The 27550-nt window shown below is 36.0% G+C and overlaps 1 long non-coding RNA gene across 4 annotated transcripts in view; it reads left to right on the forward strand.

Moving 5' to 3' along the window:
* The window catches only part of LOC107326037 (uncharacterized), a 107764-nt gene that overhangs the window by 28535 nt on the left and 51679 nt on the right, over positions 1 to 27550 (forward strand). For 2 of the 4 annotated variants that reach the window (XR_015796433.1, XR_015796435.1), the window contains 3 exons: positions 4811 to 4949; positions 10902 to 11027; positions 18639 to 18803. This is a non-coding gene — a long non-coding RNA (uncharacterized LOC107326037). The remainder of the gene's footprint in view (positions 1 to 4810; positions 4950 to 10901; positions 11028 to 18638; positions 18804 to 27550) is intronic. The other 2 variants (XR_015796434.1, XR_015796436.1) reach the window with 2 other exon arrangements.

Genomic DNA, 27550 nt, shown 5'->3' on the forward strand with positions numbered 1-27550 from the left:
TTTGCATTATTAGAACTTCCAGATTATTTGCATTTTCAGCTATCACAATAGTATAATCAGCATAGCACAAGTTATTGATGTTTCTTTCTCCAACTACAGTTCTTGGCTTGTTGTACATATTCTCCCATGGACTTCTTTCCATCTTAAAAACTAATGCTGGGCAGAGAATTTCCCCTGCATTTTGCATCTCTTTTCACTGGCTTTGCTTTCAGAAGAGAAGAATATTTAGACAAAATGCTCATGGGTGAAGAATGGTGTTCTTGCAGATGACCAATTGCTATGTGTGAATATCCTTCCTTTTGTTACACACTTTTGCGGTGGGATGCAGCCTCTCTGGCTTTACATGCTTCAGTTAAATCCTAAGAGAATATATCATTCCTTTTGAACTTTTTCCAGTAGTGATGCCACTGCCTCTCATTTCCAAAAGAAATGAGAAAGAAATTGCACCAATAATTTAGTTATTTCCTTTCTGATTTCCTTAGCTGTTTCCTAGGCCCCCTGTTAAAAGTGACTAGTGACATATCAATGTATAGATGCTAAGATATTGAACTAATATTAATAAGAATAGGAAGAATAACATCTTAATCTTGAAACATGGTTATCTTTAAAAACTAATTTTTTTACTAATTTTTTTCTAAACTGTAGTAAATTGTAATATAACATTACTTTAACATTTGGAGGGTTAATTAACAGTAAAAGTATAATTCTGCTGAAGATTCTTAATATTCTATTAACCTGTTTTGTTTTTAGCATTTTGACCAAAATATTCTATAAGAATTAAGTATTAGAAATGGAACTTTATATAAAAATGTTGCTTCTAATAATTCTGTCAGAATTATTCTAGTTTAGATTCAGTCTCAGTTTCTCTCAGATACTCATTTTTATTAATAAGTGATATTTAGTTTCTTAGTTTCTGCTTTTTATAAATATGCCAGTTTTGCTTTGTTGAGGTGTTTTTTAACCCTTCCCCTCAACTAACTAACATTTGTATGTATGTTCTCAAAGACATGCATTTTAGTTTGCAATTTTATCTAGTTTTGCAGATAATTTCCATAACAAAATGTATTTCCTGAAATATTTTCATGTATATACATTTTTTGGATAAGTTTACCTAACGTACATTTTGTTACTGCTTGCAAACTGCACTGTGAAATTCAGAGAATGGTAACTCATGATAACAAAATACCAGTTTGTGTATTACTGTGAAACAAATATAAACTAAATGCATTTCTTCCCATTTTTATTATAGTATAGCACTCTGTTATAACCACTTTCCCATTTAATGACTCTTCATAGCATCCTCAACTATAGTTTCATTACTCTGCAGAAGAGAAAGCCAGAACAATCAGCTTCCCACCAAATGGATGACCTTCAATTGTGCCACAGGGATGCTAGAAATGATCACATCCTATTTTTGCTGATTAAAATGAACTTCAGCCAAACAATTGATGGAGCACCTGGCTGCAGTGTAGAATGCTCTCCTGACAAGATCCTAGGTTGCTAACTGATAAGAGGTAGTGTACCCTGACATTACAGATTCTGTAGTGTCCTTGTCGCTTGCAATTGCACAGTGTCAGGTGTATAATCAATAGAAAAGTAGATGCAGGTGGAACTCTGAACATCTTGTTGCCAAATACAGTGATGTAAATAAGCAAGAGTTGCTCGTCCCCATCTGCATCTAAACCCTGTTCATAAATATCTACCTAGGCCTAGCCTAATTATTTAGATTGGCTGTTAGTTTATCTAATTCCGTGTTTCTGATTCTATCAATCAGAGATCAATTGGCTGGAAGCAATTGCTAAAAGCCGAATCTTGATGGGTGCTCTTGCACCCTGACAGTTGCAATTGCAAGGGAAATATCAACTTGCATTTGCCTGCAGGTTGCAGTGCTGGTATGATAATAGAACAACATAAATGTAAGCTGCTTGTTTCTGCTTGTTAAATGCATAGGAGTTTTTGTTTCAGAATATAGTTACAGAATAAGAGCAACTAGAATAAGATCTCTCCTAAATATTGTTTGTTATATTTATTGGGTTTTTTTCCCATGATTTTTTTGTTTTTCTTACGTTGAACTTTTTAACCCTCTTAAAAGATGCTCAGTATTGCTTGGAAAATGTGTGGCCTTAGATATTGAAACAAAGAAGATAAAATAAAAAAGGTTGTGGGGTTTTTTTTTGATGTAGTTATTTTGTATTTTGACTTAAATTATACACTGCCAAGAATATTTGGAGTGAGACAATTAATTTATAAATGAATATTGTAATTACTGTGAACATTTCAGTACAGGATGCCCTCCTCTTTGTATTCCTTCATGCACCCCGCCCAAACCCCCAAGCATATCTGGAGAGTTCATGTTTGTAGAGTTCAATTTTTGTATACACTGGTAATGACTGGTTCAGAACCATTTCACAGATTTAAACTTAATTTTCTTTTGGATTCCATGTTTCTAAAATATGGTAAAGTACAAGTAAATATGAATGTTTGCATAGATTTGTAGATTGGATCCACAGGGAACAAGATCCAATGGATGAACGTGGTGTGAGAACTAGGTCTAGTAAGATCAGAAGCATTAGCCTGAGACCAGAATGATTCATTACAGCAACAAGGGACAGGTGTCACCTGCTTCTCCCATCCAAAAGTAAGAAGTCTCAGCTTCTTAGGTACCGCAGGCAGGAAAAAAAGTACAAGAATTGAACCATTCTTTCATTACTAATAGGGCTTATATTTCACTTTTGGGAGTTGATAGATTTCTTCTTAAATGATTTTTTTCCAATTCTTGCAATAAACAAAGCTTATCAATGCATTTGTCCTTGAATCACTGCCTGAGAGATTTTTAGTTTCAGAACTGGCCAAGTTTCAGACATATAACATGAAAGCATTTTGATTTGCCAGTTCCAAATTCTCTGACCCTCTAGATGTTGAATGATGATTCCCAACTTTATTTACCAGGGATCATATGAGCCAGAGCTTCTAGGAAGTCTGGAGATTAACATTAAAGAAAATTTTATGAAGAGATAGATTATGAATGAGTGAAAACAGGAGAGGTGTTGTGAAAAACTCAGGGGTTGGGTGGAGAAAGATGCTGATAATGACAGAGAGAGAAAGAGATTCAAATTAAAAGCTGAAATGTAACTATAGAAATTAAGATTAGAATAGTGAACAAACTCTTAGAAATATGGCAAGATACAATCTGAAAGTGATACAAATAAAAAATCACATTCCTTTAGTCAGTAAACATCAAGTATATTTTCTATATACTTGTATAATAAAACATTTTTCTCATAAAAACCAAATATGTCAGACCTGGTTGCTATTGTCCCTTAGAAAGGACCTATGGTTCATGATTTTCAAGTGACAGAAGAGTTTTGTGAAGGTGCTAATCTGTTACTGATGAATAAGCCTGATCTCACTGATTTCAGTAGAGTTTGTTGTTATGTATTTGTACTACTTTTTAGTTTGACAACTAAGTAGAAACAGATGCCATCTGCACAGATGAACTGCGCAGCTAATATTTGCTGTATACTTACTAAGCTATTTCTGTAGTTCATCTTCTGTGGTGTTGTCAAAAGTCACAAAAGTGTCCTGAATTCTACTTGTTTTTTTTTTCTTTCTATTTCATCTGTATATTTACCGAGAAAATTTGTCTCAGGAGAGGCTATGTTTGACTATTTAGAAACCACATACATAATACCTAAACATATTGCTGCTGTTTCACAGTCCTGCTTGCACAAGCATTTACACTTCCCTATGGTCTAGTTAACAAACAACAACTTGAACAAGATATATTTACATAACCCAAGAGAAGTCCAAAGCAGAATCTAGATCTTGTATATTATACGGACTTTTCACTTTCCTCTAGATGAAGCTGTTCATTCAGTAGATGGTTCTGCTTATGCAACTGATTTATTCCCCCCCCCTTTTTTTTTTGCCAGGGCAAGATTTTTGAGAAATTTCTTTTGGTCAGGCAGACTTGCAATTATATTGCATTGGGTACCTTCTTTTGAATTCAGTGCTGCACATTTTTACTTGCGTTATTTTTGTTTTCCAGGTTTTGTTTTTGTTATTTAGGAAGGTTTCTAGGAGAGTTCATCTCATTTTAGTAGAGTGGCTAGGGAGGGGCAGCGCGAGTGCAACAAGACTTGGGAAGGGTACATGGCTGGGAGAGACTTACCCAAGCAACTTGTGACCTTCCCTGCCGGCTTCTCTATTGACTTTGCTTGTGGGAAGCCGGCAGGGAAGATTGCAAATTGTGATCATGTGACTGTGGGACACCACAACCATCCTAAATGTGAGTCAGTTGCCAAGCGCCCATATCACGATCATGTGACCACGGGGATGCTGGGATAGCTGGAACTTCAAGGACAGGTCGTAACCACCACTTGATCAGTGCCGTTGTAACTTCAAACAGACACTGAAAGAGTGGTCGTTAACAGAGGACTACCTGTAATTTCTAACAAATGAAAAACTTTTACTGTACATTTCTATTTCCTCTTTTCTGCAAGTTTTGCTTCTTGTGCTTGGATAGACGAGAGGAACTGTCAGAAGATGAATGACACTTCATCCATATGAGCTTTTCAAACATTTATTTTGATCTTTCAACCTTCGCGAACATTTTGCAAGCATCCAAAATCCAGATCACTGTATTTGGAGGCATAGGAACTAGGCCTGACTTGTTCCTTTTCAGATAGCACTGTCATGTTTGTGGCAAAACACAACTTTTATCACTTGATTTAAAAAAAACAATATTTGGTAAGTGAAAGAAAAGTTATCAGAAATCTCTTTTACAAATTGTATCTTTTTCACTATACAGAAAGCACAAATATAATGAATGATCTATCGGAGTGAATAGAGTGAATCTGTTTAGAGGAAAATGGCCATAGAAGATCTGCTTATATATCCAAGTTAAAGGCAATGCAGGATGTGGTTGTTTCATTCAGGATGTTACACAGGTATGTTGAAAAATGTTGGGAATATAACTCATTATAACTTTTTCATTAATGATTGATAAGAATTATAGGCAGAATTGCAATGACTTATTCTGATTATATAAAATAAATATAGTAAAAATAGCAGCGTTTTCCTCACATTTCTGAGAGTAAGCCCACTGAACTCAGAGATTTATTTACTGTATTCCAGATCCTTTGATTTCTGAAGATGTATTTCTCAGTAGAAATGAATAAGATTGCAGTGTTAATAAATTCATCACAGCCCAAAGGATATACAAATTTATTATATGAACTAAATCCTGTTGAATTTAGTAGAGATTATATACAATAAAGCCCTAACTTTTAAGATTCCATAATCCTATATACTCTTACCTGGCAGTAAGTCTTCTTTAACTCAGTGGGACATATTTCTGATTAGAACTGTATAGAGTTGTGTTATAAGTGCATTTGCTCACAAAAAAGCACATTCAAAAGATCATATCCAAGCTTTCTTATTTTTTAAATGTTTCTTTTCCTGCCATGCAGGTTGTCTAGTATTTTTGCTGAAACTTTACATCTTCCCATCTGCACAGAAATGAAAAAGTTAGTATATGCTTTGTGTTGAGAAGATCAACAAATACTGGGCAACTCAGTTCAAAAATATAGTATGAATGTAGTCCAACTCTTCTTCCAAATTTACTCATTACTTTTATGTCTTATCTGTTGACCCAATTTTGAGACAGCCAGAATTTCCTTTTAAGCCTTTTCTGCATCTTGAGCTCTTTCTGCCAAGGGGTTGCTCTGGAAAATGTATTATCCCACTAACCCCAAAGCTAGGAAGAATAAATGACAACATCCCAGAGTTCTTGTTGACCACAGAGAGCTCACATATGTTGACAAGCCTAATGCCAGTGAGCTGGAAACTTAGGATTGTTATACTGCCTGTCTTGACTGTTGTGCTTTGCCTGTTCACAATGCATAACTTTGGAAAGGTGTGATAAGAAGAGAAGAACTGGGAATTGAAAGGATTGGCCATGGTGAGCAGCAAATATATAGGACCTTGCTCAAAACAACCTCACCGGAATTATACAATGAACTTGTTCAATGCTGTGTGCTCTGGATTTCAGTTGGAAAAATTATGATGTTGCACTGTACAAATCAGAATATTAGCTGTATTCTAAACAATTTTAAAGAGTATAAAATTTTGAAGGTTATATTAATAATCCCTGAGTACTGTGAAATCTGTTTTGGTTATTTTCTGTTTTTTCCCATTTTATTTATTTATTTATTTATTAAACTTATCCCTGCCCATCTCCCCCTAATGGGGGACTCTGGGTGGCTCACAACTCATTAAAACAGTAAATAAATATATAGTTACATAAAACCTAAGACCTGTACAAAACAATTACTAAAAAAGAAAGAGTCCGGGAGGCCAATGGTTCAGAGTAGCAAACACCAGGCCTCTAAGGGGCTAGCCATCCCCACACCTGACGTCTTCCCTCCCCACCCCAGGCGGGATGGCAGAGCCAGGTCTTCAAATCCTTCTGGAAGGCCAGAAGTGAGGGGGCCAATCTCACCTCCGGGGGCAAGATATTCCAAAGGGTGGGGGCTACAGCAGAAAAGGCCCGCCTTCTGGACCCTGCTAGTCAGAGCTCTTTTACCGAGGGGGTCTGGAGCATGCCCTTTCTGCATGGTCGGGTGGGATGGGTTGAAGTCATGGGGAAGAGGTGGTCCCTCAGGTAACCTGGTCCCATGCCATGTAGGACTTTAAAGGTGATAACCAACATCTTGAACTGAACCTGGAAGCAAACTGGTACCCAGTGCACCTCGTGGAGCAACGGTGTTATATGAGTCCTTCTTGGGGCTCCAAAAATAGCTTGCGTGGCTGCATTCTGGACCAGCTGTAGCTTCTGGATACTCTTCAAGGGTAGCCCCATGTAGAGCGCATTGCAGTAGTCTATCTGGGAGATAACAAGGGCATGAGTGACTGCCTGAAGGGCATCCTGATCCAGGAAAGGGTGTAACTGATGCACAACCTGAAGTTGTGCAAAGGCCCTCCTGGCCATGGCTGCCACCTGCTCTTTGAGCAGGAGCCGTGAGTCCAGGAGGACCCCCAAATTACGCACTGGGTCTGTCTGGGGCAGTGCTACCACATCCAGAACCATAGATGACAAAGTCCCAGATACAGAGGTGTCATTAACCCACAGCCACTCTGTCTTACCAGGGTTCAGCTGAAGCCTGTTGTTCCCCATCCAGACCCTTATAGCCTCCAGGCACTGTGAAAGGGTGGTCACGGCATCACTTACCTTACCTGGGATGGAGATGTATAATTGAGTATCATCAGCATGATGGCAAATGATCTCACCCAGCAGTTTCATGTAGATGTTGAAAAGGAGCAGAGAGAGAACTGAACCCTGCGGCACCCCACAAAGAAGGGGCCGAGGATGGGACCTCTCGCTCCCTATCACCACTGATTGGGATCGGCTCTGAAGAAAGGAGGTGAACCAGCACAAGACCGTGCTGCTCACTCCCGATTTCCTGAGTCGTCCCAACAGGATACCGTGGTCAACGGTATCGAAAGCCTCTGAGAGATCAAGGAGAGCAAGGATGGTCGCACTCCACCATCCCGCTCCCACCAGAGATCATCCATAAGTGCGACCAGTGCCGTTTCCGTTCCATAACCAGGCCTGAAACCTGTTTGTTGTTTTGTTCAAATTGTTCTTATTTGGGTTGTTGTTGCTGCTGTAACCACTACTTCCATTTATTATTATTAGGTTCTGCATCCTCTAGTTTGATGGGTTTTTTTGTTAATTTATTTACTGCAAGCAATATGAAAGGTTGGCATCATTCATAATATCCAGAATCAAACTCTAAACTGAAATGACACTACAGATAGTTCTTGACTTACGACAATTCATTCAGCAACCATTCGAAGTTACATGATCATGATCGGGGCACTTGGAAACTGGCTCGCACTTATGACCTGTTGCAGCACCCCACAATCACATGATTGCCATTTGCGGCTTTCCTCCTGGCTTCCCCAGAAAGTCAGTGGGAAAGCTGGCAGCGAAGGTTACAAATTGCTGGGGTAAGTCTCCCTGCACCTCTCTTGCATCGTCATGCACCCCCAAGCACCCTCCCCAGCCCTTGCTGCATCTCCCTTGCACCCTCACACACCCTCCCTGACCCTCGCTGTGCCTCCCTCATACTCTCGTGCATCCCGTACACTTTCGCTGGCTCTCACTGCCCCTGCCTCGCGCACCCCTTGTGCCCTCCCCATCCAACAGCAGCCACTTACTTGCTTGCTGGCCTGCTTGTGAGCCACCTTGGACTTGCAATTTCTTGCTGGCTTCCCCACTGACTAGGTTGTGGGAAGCTGGCAGGAAATTGCCTCGCCTAACAACCATGGGATTTGGTTAAGGATGGCAACTGGGATTGCAGGGATTGCCATCACTAAGCGTTGTGGTTGTGCTTAACGATGGCATCCCTTAGCAACAGCAATTTTGGTTCCAATTGTTGTAGTAAGTTGAGAACTATCTGTACAGCTTTGAGAATAAATTCCTGTTAAATTTGAGTCTGTAACTTTTTATGCATTGTTTATTTTATCTTTTGCAAACGAGCAGACCGTTGAAGATTATTGGTTAACATTTGAATTTGTATATATTCATGTGTGTGTATGTACAGTATATGTTTTTTTTCCCAATGATGTTCTTAAAGATTATATAAAACAGATAAAACTAATACAAAAACCTAATACAAAAATACATTAAAAGAAAAAAAATATTAAGAAAGTGCAGAGAACCCCCCCCAAAAAAGATAAGAAGAAACTTCCCCCTTCATCTCCAGCAAGTATATTCAATATAACAACTTATCACTGTCTCTTAAAATACTATCTATTACATCTTCATTCCATACTTTAGCCCATTTTCTATAGACCCATCTCTAAATCTTCAGCTCTCCTTATCAATCAACAAAAGGTGTAAAAATTAGCAGACATAACTAACAACATAAGCACTAGTCCCCCTTTCAATTTAAACATAATCCCCTAATCCCTCTTTATAATCAAAATCTAATCCCAATTAACAATTAAACATTACAGAAAAGCTGTTAAACATTACCAGAAATAATAGTCCCCTATTTATATACCAAAAATAGTAACATAGATATTACAAACTAATTCATTATACCCGATTAAACATTTCCAAAAAAGAACTCTCCAAAGTAACCATTAAACATCACCAAAGATAGCAACCCATTACTTAACCATAATCAAATAAACCAGTTTTGTATTTTTTTCTTCCTCCTCCCATCAGTCCTTGAATCCCATAGATAATTCTAACATCTGCTTTCTTCTACTATCCTTGTCTCTTCTCTCGAAATCCTTATCATTATCAAAGTGTGTATATAATTTCAATGTAGCCACTCCAGTAAGTCTCTTATATTCCAATTTAAACAGGTAATCCACATCCCTCTTTTGATACATTATTTGCATATCTTCTTAAACTTTTAAATGATCATCCAATTCCATTTGTAAATTCAATATTTACATCTCTTTCTTACAGGTTATAATTTTTAAGTCCACCTTAAAACCCATTTTGGTTATCCTCTAAGGGAATTGTTTCTCTTCAGTAACAACTTTGGTTCCAGTATAGGGTTAAATAGTCCAAGCACTTCTTGAGCCAGCTTATAAAACGTTTCCTTTAAAGTAGCCATCTGTGCTCTGTAGTGATTAACCTTCAAAGCTTTGTTATTAGGTCCACATGAATTTTTTTCCCACACAAGAGGATCTTTTTAATTAACTTCCAAGTCTTTCTTTAAATAAATTTCATCCAAAGCCTTAGCATTAATAACTTTCCAAAAAACAACACTATAGTCCCCCTTTTGTTATATATTGCAAAAAATAACGATCTTACAAAGCTGGAAATATGTAGTTTTCTTTCTTTTTTTAAACGGATTGAAGAGAGACTCACCCAGCAAATGCCCAACTTGCAATTCTGAAGGTTTTCAATCTTAAAGAAACAGTAAGGAAAAAATTAAACTCCAAGGTGATTAAAAAGATGAGATTTGGATGAACTTTGAGTCCATGAAAAGGCTACATTAACAGCTCAGAGCACAATGAAACCCACGACTCCCAGCTGATTGCAAGCAATTGCAAAAACATCAGTTTCTGCTTTTGACTCACAAAAAAACCATCTGTCTGGAATGCATGAGGGTAATCTCAAGATCTCTCTTTTATCCAGAGAAAATTATCAGCGGTCTGGATCCTGCATCCAGCTGCCTTTTGGGCTCAATGTCTCCTGCAGAATGCACGGCATCAGTTCGCCATTCCTCACCAGAAGTCTGTATGTACAGTATATGTGTATGGGTATATGTGTATGTGTGTGTGTGTGTGTATTATAAAGCTTCTCCTTTCTTTTTAGTAACATAAGTTTCTCGGTTTACAGAGAGTAAGAAATGTTATAAAATAAGAAATGTTGATATTACTCACCAATTCAGCACTGAATAACAGTATTGTCTATCATCTAATAACTGAATATGATTTGGGGAATAATTTTTCCTTCACGAGGTCCTTATCAAATCCATACAGTAAGAACAATTTCTGCATCCCTTTTTATCACTAAGAAAGTGTTCTGTCTGAGCAGATGAAGTCCATGACTACAATACTTCATCTCTCTACAAGGTAAAAATCTCATAGCTTTTACAAGTGTGCATTAACTGACAGTAGCAGGTGACAAGGACTGGGACCATCAGAAAAATTATTCTGTACATTTTCTTACCAGTTCTCATTCACACTGAGAAGAGAATTTCTGTATGAAATTGCATTCAAAAGAGAATAGAGAGTGCAAATGGCTTCCCTTTCCTGATACAATAATCTCTTCAATACTTTGCAGCTTCCCTTGCTTCCTGCATTTCAGATAAATCCCAAGGAAAAGCATAATGTGGGAACATCTTCTGTTTTTATTTTTTTCCCCCCAGATCCTGGACAGCCAGGAAGGCTGCAGAGTAATGGAAAGATGAGAAAGAGAAAAACAATTCTGGCAGCAGTCACCTCTACCATCTCTAGAACGCTTAAAGGCACCACCCAAAAAGCTAAAGAATAAGGTGGGAAAACAGAAGCCTCTGACACAACTGAAAGAAATCTGTAAGAAATTGGAAGGCAGATTTGGAAACAGCACTAACATGGACCAGTAGTCAAACTATCATAAAGCTAGCTATGCTGGGATTCCTCACAATCACCGAAATTCCTTAGAATGATTTTTAGTTTCTGCTATTGTTATGAACTGCTTGTTCTCAACCTGTCTTCTAGTCTCTCCTCCTATTTGTTTTATTATCAAACCAGCATATTATTTATTTACAGTCTCAAACCAATAAAACACAAGTACAAAATCATTTAAAGTACAGGAAACAAGAACTGAAACAATAATGAGAAAAGGATATCGACTGGCTTCTGCAAGCCATAGCTATTGCTAGAAACTTGGCAACTTTCATAGTGATTGTCCAAGTTAAGTCTAGCAGAAGGAAGATTGTGATTTCTTGATTAAAGAGACAACTAAAATTTCTGACAATCAGATTTATGAGTGCCAGGTGACGTGGGTGGTACAATGGGCAGTGTAAACAATACATGGGCTACTGATTTAACTTCTGTATCTGAGCAGACACAAAGATGTTTGTTATATGGGAGACTAGTACATTTTTATAGTATCTGTAATAGGTGGTATGCCAATTTGAGCCAGGGTAAAGTCTCCTATATGGAATATGTAGGATATTGTAGAGATACCTAGGAATCATCCACGGAGAACTTGCAATTGTGCCATATGGGATGGATGATTTTGACCCTGTCATTTTGTAGATTTTCTGTTTAAGTTCGATTAAGGTTTTATCTAGGCTGAGTGATGATATTGCCATGGCTGAGAGGCCACAATACATCCGATCAGAATCAATTTGCCCCCTTATTGCACACTAGCAATAATTGTGGAAGAAGTAAGAGTGATGGGATCATTGCTCATCTGATGCTCCAAAGCCAAGGCTATGAGCAAAACAGCAGGAACAGTGTTTAATATATAAACTGGAACTATGCACAGGGTCTTTGAAGAGGCTTGGGGCATTTTCATTTAAGACTCCCTTCTATTTTTATGTTTTAATTATTTAATCTAATATATACTTTTATCCAATTTATTGGATGAAATAGTAATCCATCTGGTAATTTCACATGGTGAACCATAGGGCCTCCTCCCATGGAGTGTTCTGGAGTCCAAAATTAATTCAAAGTAAAAGCTGGTGTTTCAGTTGTTACTACCCATATCAAATACAGGGTCTGGTTCTAAAGTTCAGCAGAGCCAGGTAGCTGCTTCAAGCAGTAGAAACGGAAGGCTCTGGTATCAATCTCTTCTCCCAACACATCCCAGCTATGCCAGCAGGTAGGAAGGCAGCCAATCCAAAGTCTATCTAAGTGTAACCTGTGCACATGCTCTGTTTATAGGACTGCTGCTGCAAATGTGTCAGGGAGAGGTGTCAGCAAACAGTAGTGAGGGATTCACAGGCGAAAGGGCCTATCTTGCACTTCCCAGGCTAGCCTGCTGCTCTTGGGTATGGCCCACTGCTGATGTTAAAGTAAGATTTAACTGTGGGTGCTATTTAGTAATTTAAATATATTATTTTCTATATTTTAAAATTATTTTGCACATCTTAAGCATTTTTAAATGCTTCACTTTACAGCAGATCTACAGTTTATGATAAAACTCCATCTAGACTGATATACATACATGTATACACAGACCCACACCCATACCTACACAATAGTATCCAAGCACAATCCAATTAAATATTATTACAATGTGAAGCATTGCATTGAAGTATGTATTACAATATGAAGTGAGCTGCCCAGAGTTGCTTAAGATGGGCAGCTATATAAATATGAATGAATGAATGAATGAATGAATGAATGAATGAATGAATGATTTGATTTGATTTGATTTGATTTGATTTGATTTGATTTGATTTGATTTGATTCAGCTACAAAAATAAGATACTTCTTTTAAAGCTCTGAATTTTAAGGATAATTGGGTGTGTTTGTATGTTTTTCTCATGAAGAAATTATTAGAAATCCCAAAAGGTGTGTTCTTTAAGGATAAATTGCTCTTCAGAGAAGAACATGCTATTTACTTTAATGCAAATGTTCCAGTAAATGCATGTTCTGTAGCTCTGATTTTTAGTTTTTTGCCAGAGGATGAAAAGTGCCATTTGAACTAATATTAAGAGGAATTGTTAGTACATGCAAGTTACAGAAATTGGACACATGTTCCTTGCTCAAATTTTGTGACTGGGTTCACACAAAATACCAAGTCAGATTTTTTAAATCATGAGTTATTGAACAAGCCATAATGACCTTGTGCAAATAATGTCAGTCTAAATCAGAAATATACTACATTAGGGCTAGCACATAAAAGGGCTTATGCCTTCAGGATACCTGTAACAGTCTCAGTGTTCCCCAATTAAGTACCCAGCCTACCACTTTCAGAGACACCAGTTGAAAAATACTACTGGAGTTTAAGAAGTCCAATAAAGCAGATAAAGGAGGCAGAACTGTTCCAGCTTCTCTGCTTATAGGACCAGGCTTCTAGAATTGTCATTACTCTACTCCCTCAGTGTCAGCCCCACTAGGTCATTTAGACTGGGAAATCAACTCTACAGAAAGATTAGATTTTATTTAGATTGGCTGTAATAATAGAATCGTCCAACTGTGCTGTACTTTCTCCTCCTTCTTATACTCTAGTGAATCAGGGAGGTGTCTGCCTGAGCTGCTTCTGAATATTAAGTTGTTTCTCAGGGCTTAAAATGGTTCAGTCCCCTTTACCTGAGTAACAGTTCTTGCATATTTCTATCAAGGTCACTTTCTTTTACTCTCAGCCCTTAGGTAAAAGAACCACAGCCCTGCCACTGGTGGGGGACATGCCCAAAGGGGATTACCTGTCTGGAAACTGCTTAGGGTGTCCCCTCCTATTTGCACTGATGAAGGAACATTGAAAGCAATGAATGAGGGACTGCTTTTTTGGTTGGTTTTAGTAATTTAGCCTGGTAGTCTGGGATGTGTTAGGAAAATGGCAGGAAAGTGGGAACACAGGCTTGCAAACAGTTATCATGGTAGTAATGTGCAGGAAAGATATGATGGGAGGTTGCAACCTAACTTTCAGGAACAGTAGGGTTGGCTGAAGATTGATCTTCTATCCTTTCAGATTGCAAACTAATCAAGAAATTCTTCAGTAATAACAGTCATTTAGACTTCAACTTAAAGTTCTTCTTTTTAATGCTAGATCAGTTGTTTAGCAAAACATCTAATAACCAGGATTATATCCTGGATGATTATGCTGAACTGGCATCCATTACAAAGGCTAAGGAGGAGGGGTGGCTAGTCTTTCCCAGATTGCTAGAATATTTATTTATTTATTTATTTAATCAATCAGTCAGTCAGTCAGTCAATCAATCAATCAATCAATCAATTTATATAGCTGCCCATCCCACCGCAGGCGACTATGGATGGTGTACAACAAAGCTAAAAACAGTAAAATACATGAAAAACATATAAAACAAAATAAAACAGAGAATGAAGGGAAGTTATATTGTAGCTAGGCTAAAATTGGAGGATGGGGAGGTGGTGCGGAGTTCCATCTCTCTGATCAGAAATTCCATTTGACTTTTTGAAAAATTTTGAATGTTTGGGGATGCTACATTTTGGTGGCCGAGATAGTTGAAAAGAGTATACCATCTGCCCACTATATAACAATCTCTTTTCCTGCGCTACCTTAGGTGATCTCTGGTGTAGCATTGGACTTTTCTGGACACTTTGTTTTGGATATTTTATTGTCCATATTAAGGATGTTCAGTCAGAAGTGTTTCATGATTTCATGTCTGCCATGACAACCATAGACCTGTTCCAATTGATATCTGGCCCCACACATGCATCAGGACACACATTGGATTTGGTGTTCTGTTTGGTTGGTGTTGGCAACCTAAAAATGGAGGAATTTTCTGTAACTTCATTGCCATGGGTAGATAACTCTCTAGTCAGTTTTAGCTTGGCAAGTGAGCACTTGAGCAATTCATCTGTTTGCGATGCTTTTGAAGCCCTGGCCAGTTCATGGAATATAGATGTGGCCTGAGTGGTTTGCACTGTTACTTCTAAGTGTCCTCTTTGTTCTTGCAGAGCTCACCTGGCTCCTTGGTGTTAAAATGATGAAGCAAAGGGTAAGGGCACAAATAGTGTAACTCGTGCAACAAATTGGATTGAACATTGAATGGGGCCTTTCTTCAGGCCCATTTAAATGTCTACTGTGTGGTTGTCAATTTGGCAAAGAGGTTCAGTTTCTGCGACTCTACCACAGTTGCACTCCCAGAGATGAGGCAATCCAGAACTTATAGAGCCTCTCTGACAGCAGTGTTCAATATCTTGTGCAGACATATATTCATTAAATTAATATCTGACTCTTATTTTTTTACAGTTTAAGGCAGTGTACACAATGTTCTTTTCCTCCTATTTTCCTGAAAACAAAGTCTCAGTTTGGACTCCAACATTGATATAGGTCATAGGTAATTGTTAGGTTCATATCAGTTCCTTTCAACTTGTAGATCCTGAAAAAGTGAACCAGATATGGCCACTACTTGCCTACCAAACTGATTAGGTCTGGTCTCATCGTTAAGGAAGGAAAGACTTGTTCCTGAATTGTAAAGCCTGGTCTGGATGAGATTGTACTCTTTCAGAAGAAGCAAGTACACAGTTTGGGAATATTCCATGATCCCCAGCTGCCATTGGATTTGAAGTGGCATCTATGACAAAAAGTATGTTTGCACAATTACAGTTAGAGCACCAACTGTGACTCGTCCTTTTTTTTATAGCAATTTTATTAAAAATTACAATTACAAAGATAAAAATTAAGATAAACTAAAAATGAAAAAAAGAAAAAAGGAATTGCAGAAAAGAATAAAATAGAAAAAGAAAAAAGAAAGAAAAAATAATATAGTAAAAAAATATATAAAGAAACAACTTCACCCTTCATCAAAGTATAAACAATTTTAGTAACTTATCACGTTCTCTTAAAATATAACAAATGATGTCTTCTTCCCATATCCCATCTCTTGTCTATAAACAAATCCTTAAAGCCTTGTTGTTTCAGTCCTGATCACCAAAAGTCCATTAAGGGTTACGTGAGATAACAACATATCTATTTAACCTTGATCAAATAAGCCAACTTTATATTCCTTCCTTTTAACAATCTTGATCTTTAGTTCCTTCAAATAATGCCCTAGAACTTGATTTCTTTTCATTTTTTCTTTGTCCCTTCTCACAAAATTCTTCAAAGCTTTAAAAAGGCTCTTTTGTAAATCCAATATAGGAAAATTATCCAGGTCACCCTCTTGGTTGTTATTTGTATATCTCTTTTAATTATTAAGATATCAGCCGGTTCCTTTTGTATGTCCAGTGTAGCATCTTTTCCAAATCATTCTTGTAGCCTGTCATTTTTGAATCCACTTTCAAATTAGTCTCAGTCTTGTCAGATAAAACTTGTTCCTCTTTCATAGCATCTTTTAAACACAGTCTATCTATAGAGGCAGACACTATTAAAATTAACTTCTGGATCCATTGTTCAAAAATATCCTTCAATATGTCCAATGTAAAAATATTTTGCTTCATTCTGTATTAGTAAGTTAAATTTAAGTGTTTTTCTCCTTCAATTGTAATCTTTAGGTCCTTCTGGTTCCCTCTAGTGTCCAACATTCAAAGTCTCATCCATCATGCTTTTTTTTTTTTAAAGAAAATTCAAAATGAAAACATTTTCCCATGGGAAGGATTCTTATAATTAATTCAAAAATCTTATTTCAAATTTCAAAACCATCTGGACCCTTCGTCCATTTGTAACGTTCCAAAATCAAAGTTCTAATCATCCTTTTGCTGTTTATTCCCCTTCCCCCCGGCAATTTTTTTTTAGTCCTTAAACTTGTACTTGAAACTTTTTTTGCTGAGGATTAAAGGAAACTCACCCAATGCTATAAAAATTGTCAATCCAAAGGTTCCTATTTTCTGAAAAGCAGTTAACAAGCAATTTCCAAAAGTGATTAGAAAAGGAAGTGTATGAACTCAGTGTTCTTAAAGTGCCGACCATGGTTTGAGCAAAATAGATATTCCCTCTTCTCCCAGAGCTCTAAACCCACCGGAGACCGCTGTCCGCTTTTAGCAGAGCTGTCTTTAGTTCACCATTTCTTCCCCGGAAGTCTCCAACTGTGACTTGTCCTGAACTGACCAGACTTAATGATAATTATCTATATTTTCATCATAACCAGTCTAGATTATTGCACTGTACATGAGGCTGTGTTTAAAAGAATCCAGAAATTGCACTTCTACAAAATTTTGTGGATAGGTTGCTGACAGGTGAAAGCTACAGGAATCATGATTCCTTTACTGGAAGATCTGTGCTGGTTAGCAATTGCCTACCAGGCACAATTCAAGATTTTGATACTGATCTTTAAAGCCCTACTCAGGTTAGAGCCTGATTATTTGCTGAAGTACCTCTCCCACAATAAACCTGCCTGTTCCCTCAAATCAACAGGAGAGACCCTTTTGAAGATAACCCCCATCTGGAGGTTTGTCTATCCAATACATGGGAAATGGTTCTTCCTGTGTGGCTCTCCATCAGTGGCATAAATTCTCTAAGGAATTGTGCTTCGTGCTTCACCACCAAGAAGTTGGTGAAAACATCTCTTTTCTGCCAGACCTTTAATTGTTAATTTATTCTATTTAATGCTTGTTTTTATCCAGATTTTAATTATATTAATTTTAATTTAACTTTAATATTTATATTGTTGTAAGCTTCTTTGATTGCCAGATGGATAGGCTAGAGTAGAAATCCATGAATGAATGAATGAATGAATGAATGAATGAATGAATGAATGAATGAATGAATGAATGCTTTTCCTCTTCCCATTCAGTTTATGACATATTTTTGAGGAAACTTGCAATGCATGAAAAAAGGATTAGTGGATACATTTATAGAGTTAATGGATGTTGAATTAACTTGGAATAAACACTTGGCAAGTTAACAAGGAAGCCAAATATCCTATCATACCAGATACGAGTATTCCAAATTCAATTGCTGTGCTCTGGTGATAGAAAGTAAAATCAGAGAATATCTGCCTCTGTCATGTCAACAAGGACCATTACTTCTTATCAACTCATAACTAGGTTTTATTTTGTAGTGCCGGTTTGAAGAGAGAAGAATCATAGTTTCTGTTGACAGTTATAACAGCTTCCAATACTAACCTCATAGAGAATAACTGCAGCCACTGTGTAAATCATACTGTATGTGAACCTGCTTATAGCTATTCCCATATATTCTTTAGCAGAAATGAGCAATTTTTTGGATGAGATTCTCAGTATAAAGTAATACGTGGCTACAGATTGCTCTTTGGCTGCTTCTGAGTAAGGGTCACATGGAAACCAAAACAATACCACGTTGAGTGTTCTATTCAGTGTTTAATGTCTGAACAGGCTCAACAATTGAACCAACTTTGTGCCAAAATCTGCTCTTCAGTATTCCCAGCTTTAATTTTCTTATGAAAAAAGTATTTTCCTTTCACATTTTCAGGATAATTCAACGTACATATTTTTAGAATTTGAGGCATATTACTGATAGCAGAGGATGCTGTTGTTGCATTTTGCTACAGGACTCTCCATTGCTCTGCAGCCTGCCTGTTTTCTGCCCTGAATGAATCAAAAGGAATAAGTTTGCTCATTATCACTTCAATTGGAATTTGAGGCTACATAAACCAGAGGCTGCAGTCGGTTGAAGAGGAAAGTTAGGGCAATTCTTCAGTGACTTTGTGAAGAAGGTAAGTGACAGAATTCCAGAGCACCCATGAGATTTTCTTTTTCCATCAGATTTGTCACTTGCCAAGATACATGACCTGCAGGATTGTTTCTAGAGGCTAGCCATTTTTAATTTTCTGCAGCAAAAACAAGGGTTGAGGTACCTTAAAGATTATGTGATACGTTATCATATGTAGTTTTGTGTGGTATATAGGAAGGTTGGAAAAGTAGTAAGTCCTTATTTGACTGAAATTTATCATGCTACTCCCAGGCCGTATTCAACCTGATCTGGCATTTCTGTAAGTGTTAAGTACTACGAAACTAAGTACAAGTGCTAAGACTTGTAACAAACAAAGGCAGCTGCAATTAATTTTAATAGCAAAAATAGTTTTTACAACTTTTATTTTAGTAAGAGTGAAGCATGAATGAAGCTATATTTAATTTCGTCTCAAAGTACACTTCTATTAAATGAGTCATACTTCCACCTTTACTCTTTTTTTCTACGCTGCATTAATGCCTTTTCACAGTGTTGATGTAGTAAGGTGTTTTCAGGTTCTATTTATTTTTATTTTATTTAGCATATTTATATAGCTGCCCATCTCACAAACACAAAATTAACATTTATTTCAACCTAGAGTCCTAACATTTTCTGCCCTCAGTTTTGCTGTGCTCCAATACTGCTGGAAAATGTGGGTTTTAAAAGAAGAAACACTTTTGTTAATATTGAGAAAAAGGTTGAAAGGAGTTTTCTCCTTTAGCACTTGTCTGAAATGCTTTAAAGTGATGCAAAATGCTTTATGATGGTATATGACACCATGTAGTTTCTTTCAGGAAAGAAAATCCAATTTGTTCAATGGCATAAATATCTTTCACTGTAACTTGCTTTTCACAGATCTAATAGTGATCAGGATTGCATGCAATAATTATGGTCATAGCATATTATAAAGGCATTACAGAACTGAAGTTTGTTTTTTCTATTCCTTTATTAAAGATTGCCAGTATGAAACTTACTGTTTTACAGTAAGCAGACATTGAGGTGGTATTCTAATTGAGCTGTTTACCATGGCTCCAAGACTCTTTCTTTGTCATTTAAAGTTAGATTTTTTTTTTACAATAACAAATACATAATTTTATACTTGCTTGAACTGAACCACCGATCCAATTTTTATGCATTTTGAAAAAAAAAAATTGGAACTGTTCAATGCACCCTTTTATCACCAATTACTGCATATAATTTGGAGTCTTCAACAAATTTGGCCCTAGCTGGAGCTTATGTATTTTATTTTATTTATGCTTATTTGTATACCACCTCTTCTCATGACTCAAGCCATTTACAAGTTTAAAGACATACTTCCTAATACAAACCTTTCATTAACCATAATAAGGTATCTTTTCTTATCCCATAACTGCTAGGTTTGATACCACATATGAATGCATACATGAAACAGCAATATCATATATTCTAATAATATCATAACATTGAATTTGCTGTCAAAAAGGATTCTTGAAGCTTCTGTCATATTTTGATTCAATGATAGTCTAATAAAGAGATCTAAAAGTACTTTCTGGTTTGGAATGCACATGGCATATGAATTAGAATCAATTTAGGTAATTACAGTGGTCAGATGAGAACACCATAAGATGACCATAATAAAACTGAATGGACCTTTGATTTGTTTTTCTCAGCTATTTATGTATAATATGCAGATTAGATGTACTGCTGTTCAGCATCCAGTGAAGTTCTTGATGATGAACAAAATTATCATAGAAATCAGTGTTATTATCGTACTACATTAGCAGAGTATATATTATTAACATTTGTTATACTATTCTATTCTGAATAATTTTCAACTAAAATTTTTACATGGTTTTGTGATATAGGCTAGATGTTATCAAATCATTTATCAGATCGTTTAAGAATTATAGTCTAAAGTTAAATAACTGTTGCATTGTGTTATGTATAGTCACATGTATAACTCATGAAAGAACATTGTTTGATTAAACCAGTTATAAAGCTTCACTTCTTCAACCACAATGTTATATGTGAGTAAACAAGGTTCTAGATTTGTAAAAATCTAGATCAGTGCATTTAGGCCTCTATAGCTCAGATTTCCATACTAAGGCATGGAAAGAGAGGCAGGGGAACTGCATGTTATGGGTCAGAGGTGCAGCTTTTTGATGCCTTAATGATCTGATGTTTTCTTATAAGTAAAGTGTAAAGGAGAATAAATAATGCTAGACTCAAGAAAGTGCTCTTGCAATAATTTGAGGTAGCAATATGAAATCAGACAGAATGAAACATGCTCTTGGAATAATTTTAGATGGGGATTTGAAATCAGACGGAATGAAACATGAGATATCTTCCAACTCCTTGGTTTAATAAGTAACAGTTCATGATTTCTAGCCACCTTGATTCAGTAGATACTACCTTTCAGCCCCAAATACGATTATCACTCAATTCACTAAGTATAAGCAAATCAACTAATTTCTCTGCAGAGTCTCTTATGGCCTCAACTCAGTATTTTGCCCTGTCATTTATTCTTTCTCCTTCTCTTTGTCAGCCCACATTTGCCTCTGCCCACTAAAGACTCACTGCCCTACAGTAATATAGCTGTTGATTGTTTAGCCTCTGAATTAACCCATGGATTTACTTGCCAGTGTCTCTAATTTTCCGTGAAACAGTGGCAGTTATTCAAATGTATGGAAAGGATGGAAGATGTTGACTGGTACTGGGACTATATTAAGTGAAATTGAAGATTATGATTATGCAATTCATGGGCATGTGTTGCTCAACTATATTTTCTAGAGATCGAGTTATGAACAAATATGGAGATACAAAAACTTTCATCTGTGGAAAACTATTTTTCCTATTCTCAATAAATCACAACTCAAATTACTGTACATACATTCCTGAAGAAAGTATATCTTACTTCTTAGGAAATAAGAATTGGATTTCATTATGTAGCACCTATTAAGGTATCATTCATAAGCATATCAACCATGATATCAGTGAGCTTCTAAGCTCTCAGAGTAGTTTAAGGGAGAGTTTTATAGAATGCAACATCCCCAATACTCTTCCCTTTTGTTTAATTTTTTTTATTGATGAAATAATACCCTAACAAATTAATAATAAATAAATTAAATAGAAGATTATGGTATCTCATTTTTCATATTTTTAAAAAATATTTATTTTCCTTATTTGGATTTTTTCTTTCATTTTCCTTGTTTACTTATATAAACAACATTCAAAGAAATAAACCTTCAACACTCACCAGTATTCCCAATATTCATTAAAAAAATAGGCTATGTGGATACCTATTTATCAACAAAAAAGAAGTATATTGGTTAAAGATCTGGCCTGATTAATTTCCTGAAACCCTTTCTTCCTATTTTTTTTTTTTTTTAACAGGTAGTGTCATAGTTTGTGGTCAAAAGCATCTGACCCAACTTTTCAATCCTTGGATTTCAGCTTAATTTTCAACACTGCAGCTATTTTAAGCTTAGCTGATGGACCAGCTTCTGTCATGATTTAGTCACTTTGTGACTAAATTGGCATATTGATTGCATTATAAATGTCAATCCTGCAGAGAAAGCAAAGCTGATGTGCCTTTATTGAGGCCATGGTCTCAACTCTACCAGCAAGATCTCTGTCCAGCATTCCAACCATTCCAGCCTGATGTGCACTGAGTGTAATGTGCAAGAGAGCAACACTAAGATATGCTGCCTGAGATGATAGACAAAATGGCTGCAATTTCATGTCCAAATCTAAAAGCTGATTAATATAATGAGTATTTATTCAACATGGCAATTAGTTATAGGGCAGACCATATGACTCCAAATAGTACTCCAAACAAGCTTCTGCCTCCCAGCTTCTGATGTCTGAGGCATCCATCTCTTATTATTCAGTTGTATATCTGGCCCTGATGATTCAGTGGTCCCTCTTAGCTTTCATGTGATTTCTCTCCTCCTGTCTCTTTGTTATGCAGCAGCACATCAAAATGAACACAAATGAACAATGAAAACAATATAATGAAACTTTGGGAAAGGTGGATTTATTGTAACAATGTAGCTAAAGGGTTCTTCACACTTTCCAATTTTTATATAATTTATGTTGAGGTGGAAAAAATAAAAAGAATGTGGAATCAAAATGCAGGACTCAGATGCAAAATAATCAAGGCTTCAATGCAGTGTTTATTAGACAGTGTGCACTGGAGGGGACCCACCAAGGGTTAGTGGGAGACACTCCCCTGCAGGCAAAATGGATATCCTGATATTTATATATTTCTACAAGAAGGGGAAAGGGAAAAGAATGCGTACATACATATTCATGTGATAATGCAGGCCTACACCAGTAAGCAATAGATCTCAAGTTACTTTCTGCCCTCCTTCTTACCTCATCCTCTTTCGAGACAGATGCCTTGCGTATTTGCCCTCTTCTTGTCTACTATCTTCAAGGAAAACAATAGCCTTACTAGGTGGAAGAAACAAGGTAGTACAAGGTGCCAAATGCCAGGAACTGCTGCGAGACAGATGCCTTGTATATTGAGATATTTGTGATAAGGCTTTGAGGTAAGACTTTTTACAATCAGCCCCATTCACAAGCCTGCGCATTCCTTTATATTTCAATTTTATTAAGGTGATACCATTCATCTGAGGCCTCTAAAAACTTCCTTCTTTCACCCAGAGCGTATTTTCCTCACAAGAGTGACCTGAGAAGATATTCCAAACATGGGGCAGCAAAAGAGAAGGAATAGTTTAGCAGTGCTAGATTTCTTAGGACAATTGAAAGTGGCAGATTTGTTGGAGTAAGGAGTATAAGCAGGGATAGTTAAATTGAATAAACAATAAACTTTTGAAAGGGGTTTGAAATGTTGCCAAATCCCCTTCAAATTCGCCCTCAGGAAATGTGTTTGGCTGTGTGATTTTTGTAATGACTGTTTATATCTACTATTTTTGCTGTTGCCATAATTTACATTGAGATAGAACTCCTATTTAATTATTATATTTAACTATGTTATTATATTTCATTATTATATTTCAATCCTAACATTTTTGTTCCTTATTATATGGGTATAAACAAGGCTAGACTAGGTGGTATTCCACAGGTCGGTGAATACATTCCTTAGCACCTGCCTGGTTCCTGATCCTTTTGCTTCTAATGTTAATTTTCAAGTCTTTTAATCAAATAGAAAGAAATAAATGAGACAGTAGCATGCTGTAACATTTCCTACATCCTCTTTATCACACATACTGTAAGCCTCATATACCTTCCTATGGATGATAGCTAGGTATAGAAAAGGCTTTGTTTCCAAGTGTGGCCAACCTGCTCAGAAAAAGACAACTATGACCTGGAGTAGCAATGAGCATTCTGGGAGACTAGAGAGAGTGTAGGAGAGTAACTTCTTTGGCTACCTCCTGATAAATGGGTGTTCTATACTTGACCATGCTCATATGACTGTTGCTCCTATGACATAATGACAGCTATGAATAAGCAGGTTCATATGCATATTTTTAGATGTGGTAAGCAGTATTCAAATAAATGGTACAATTCTTTATGTAAGGTCATCTCAAACATACGCTTACTTCAGAATAAATTCACCTGTACCTGTAACAGATATTGCTAAGATTGCATAATCACAATGTTTTTCTCATCTAGTAGTTGGTGTGTACAGTCTTGTAAACTATTGCCCACTAGACTGGCACCTGTGTTTTTTTGGTGAGATTTATGTCCTGATAAGTAGATTCAGTTCCTAGTATCATTCTTCTTGCTGTCTTAATTATAAGCTTTCTATTTCTATTAAAAATTAGCTTTCTATTTCTATTACTTGAACAAAGGGTTCTGTCCAGCTAGGCTTAAATACTGAAAGTCCTGTTCTGTTTAATCACCCACATACAGATATGTAACTGTTTCAAAGTGTGTACTATTTTCTATCATGTAGAAAAAAGGGAAGAACTTGATGTTATAAGGAGGAATATATGTATCAAAAGCCAAAATTCCTTTTGGAAACATTGATAAAGACAGATAAGCATAAACTTTAAGTGGACACAAAACATATGAAATTATTATTTTTAAAAAATTAAAAGTGCTTGAAATCTCATGAGATTTCTAAGTCTCATGAGTTTTTGGTGTTCTCACAAAAGATATTCTGAGATCTTGTAGATCTCAGGTGAAAATACAAAAATCTGACAAATCTATAGATGAGAATGTTGGAATCTCATAGGAGATCTCAGGTGTAAGGTCAGTAAAATCTTGTAAGATTGTAAGTGGTATTCAGTATCAAAGAAATTTAACATTAATCTTTGCAAAGTAATAGTAATGATATTAAATTAAAAATGGGTATGTAAGTACAGTGGTGTAGTTTGAAAACCACAAATTCTTTCACAATTTAAGCTAAGCAGCCTAAAAAATGGTGGGAGGGAAATAACAATTTTATGGAGAAAGATTAATTTGGATTTGAAATTTAAACGTGATTAGAATCAGGTCCGAATTAATTAATCTAAATTAGATTTATGCTGACTTGGGCTGGTCAGCTCACACACCAGATGTCAGTGCAACACTTCTTCTCAAACAGACTTGCAAATCCTGAAGATTAATGATTTGACTTTAGTGTTTGCTTTAAGTGAATGTTTTTTGTCTATTTTTTATTTATTTTGCTAAACTTTTTGTCTGCATATGGAAGAGAGATGATTTTGCAAAATTTTACAAAAAGCATATGATACAAAGGAAACTCTAGGATTTGGAGCCTTTCATTAATTTATGTAACCATTTCAATTCAAGTTCTTTGCTCACAATCACAATCTGTAATGTCAACTGATCATCCTGCTCAGTTAACAAATCTTCACAGTCCAACAATCCTATTGTAGTACTTATAGCCCCACACTGGCATTAAAAACTATAGAGAAAATAATGTCATTGCATTTAAAGATTTCTGTTTTTAAGAAAATGGTGTTTGACAAGAAATTATCAAAAATTGTGTCCAATTTAGCTTCCTGAAACTTTTGCATTTATCTCAAATAAATGTTAGCAAATTCTTGCAAGGTAGCTTGTCTGAAAGAATAGCTTGCTTTTTCCCTTTCTCTGCAGAATTTGTGCTTTTTTCATGTGAAATATGAGAAGTTTACAAATTATACACACGTGCAAATTATACATATGAAAGCTAAAGGAAAGTCAGTGGGAGTGTTTCTCTTAGAGTTCAGTATATTAGAGTAGAGCAGTTCGTATTTAATGTCTCTATTGGGTCTCTTATATGCCCAAGTGAATATTTGTGGTGAGGGGTGGGTGGGGAATACATGCAAGTTTTTCCCAGTGTTGATTTCTTGGCAGGATTTCTATTTTGGTTCAGACCAAAAAAAAAAAAAAGAATAAAGACAATGATCATATCATTGTGAAGCATATCATGCATGTGCCCTTTTCCATGCATGTAAGACCTGACAACGTTGATGAAAAGAGATGATATTTCTAACTACCTGCAGGAATACTTTCTTTAATAATAACTTTGTCTTATTCGAACTATTAATGTTTCATCTCAAACTGGGAACTGCATGGATGTTGACAATATAATGCTTTATAAAATATAATTCTGATAAACAGTTTGACATTTAGTGTAAAAACAAGTAAAATTCTCATTTATACAGCATAAGTTGGCAGTTCCTTAGAAAAGGAGATGCAATATGCCATCATCGCAAATGTTATGTTTAATTTCACAAAATTTATGTTTATTTCACCATTTGTAAATGGTTACAATGTAGTAGGAATATCTGTTGTTCTGATGGAAACAAATGGGAAAGTAATGTTTATGTTAATTTCCAGAGTCTTTTTTTTTTTTAATGAATTCTTGGAAAATGATGTCATTTACATATTACTATAGCATTATCTTTTATTTAGATTTCTAAATCCCCATGTTTATATTTATTTTTAAATAAAAATTTAAAAGTGTAACTGGTATTATGGGGTAGGACTAGCCCAAAGCAATTTAATGTGTAAAAGAATGAATGTTAATAATTAAATAGATAATTATTTAATAAATGATGTAATCTTTTATATATTGTGATTATATTGACATTTTATAGCCACTATATTTTTATGCTAGTCGTTGTGTCTGTTAAATTTTTTCATTTTAACAATTCCAGAAAGAAAGCATTAGATATGAGGTAGAGAAAATCTTTCAGTTTTTAAACACAGGCCAACTCCGTTTATACATGGTTTTGGTGGATTAATATTTTAAAAAAGAAAAGATTTCTTTTGGGATTTGCTGGTCCAAATCTATTTTCTCTTCAGTATATGAAATGACAGTGCATTCTTGATGCCCCAATATTAATTTGTCAGGCATGCATGTATATTCATTTGCCAAACATCAACAATTTTTTTGGATTTCTATTAGCTTGTCTCAAGCTGCAGGCAAGCTAAATTTCTCTAACAGGCATCAATTCGATGTATTAAATGCCGGTTCTGCCCTAGAAGACATATTGATTATTTTTTCTCAGCAAAGTGACAAATACCATTTTCATGACCATAATAGAGATTGATTACAATTTTATGGAACACAGAGGGAGTTGATCTTGGTGAGACAGCTTGAGGGCATATCAAAATTGAAGAAAATCATTTGGATTAATAAAGAAATTAATTAATTCATGGGCTGCTGATAAAGCTGAAGCATTCTAGAGATAATGGAAACTACAACATGGTCATCCATGAATACTGAAGCAAATTCAAATGTGACTAACATTGCTAGTGACTAAAAATTTGGGACAAATTTAAAGATGATATTGC

The sequence above is a fragment of the Python bivittatus genome, unplaced genomic scaffold (genome assembly GCF_059951505.1).
Source record: "Python bivittatus isolate LINGU-HERP-01145 unplaced genomic scaffold, Pbiv_v1 ctg000330_np1212, whole genome shotgun sequence".
In the NCBI taxonomy this organism is placed as follows: domain Eukaryota; kingdom Metazoa; phylum Chordata; class Lepidosauria; order Squamata; family Pythonidae; genus Python; species Python bivittatus.